Source organism: Seriola lalandi, unplaced genomic scaffold, assembly GCF_002814215.2.
Source record: "Seriola lalandi dorsalis isolate HSWRI2012SDOR001 ecotype SW California unplaced genomic scaffold, Sedor1 jcf7180002054341, whole genome shotgun sequence".
NCBI classification, from domain to species: domain Eukaryota; kingdom Metazoa; phylum Chordata; class Actinopteri; order Carangiformes; family Carangidae; genus Seriola; species Seriola lalandi.
In genome coordinates, this window is record NW_019524894.1 from 34,189 (window position 1) to 34,791 (window position 603).

Consider the following 603-nt stretch of genomic DNA (forward strand, 5'->3'; position numbering starts at 1 on the left):
ACAGTGTCACACTCAAATATGTCCCCTGGCCAACTTAAACTAGGAACAACAATCCTATTGTTACATCTTTTCTTTTTTGTTTTGAAGTTAAGTCCCTTTTTCTCTTCTTGAACATATCCCACATATGACCATCAGACTTAGTCTTAGAAATAATAAAGTGCATTTCCATCATCATCAGGGAATATTAATTAGGAATAACATTTGGAACAAATAAATTAAAATATCCTCAGTGGATTCCTGTGCAACTCGGCTAATTTGTACCAAGAAATTAACATGAAAACATTCATTAACAAAAACTCATTTTCATTGAATATGTAAAAAAAATTACGTCATCACTACGATTAGCACAGTTTCCGTAGTGTAGTGGTTATCACGTTCGCCTCACACGCGAAAGGTCCCCGGTTCGAAACCGGGCGGAAACAATAGGTTTTGTCGACCGTGCTAATTCAATGCTTTATTAATTACTAATATCGCTCAACAAGCTTCCCGCTATTTCCCCGACTTCCAGAAATGGAAGTCTGGATACTACTGGATGAGTACATGATTTATTTCCAGTGTTCAAAAGTCACCCTGATCATATTCTGGTTTTGAGAAATGTCTTGA

At 36.5% G+C, this 603-nt stretch overlaps 1 protein-coding gene and 1 non-coding gene across 3 annotated transcripts in view; both read left to right on the forward strand.

The window, feature by feature from the left end:
- LOC111656025 (cornifelin homolog B-like) overlaps window positions 1-603 on the forward strand; it is a 5,814-nt gene that overhangs the window by 4,139 nt on the left and 1,072 nt on the right. The window lies entirely within an intron of this gene.
- Window positions 350-422, forward strand: trnav-cac (transfer RNA valine (anticodon CAC)). The gene has a single exon. It is a non-coding gene; the product is annotated as a tRNA-Val (tRNA).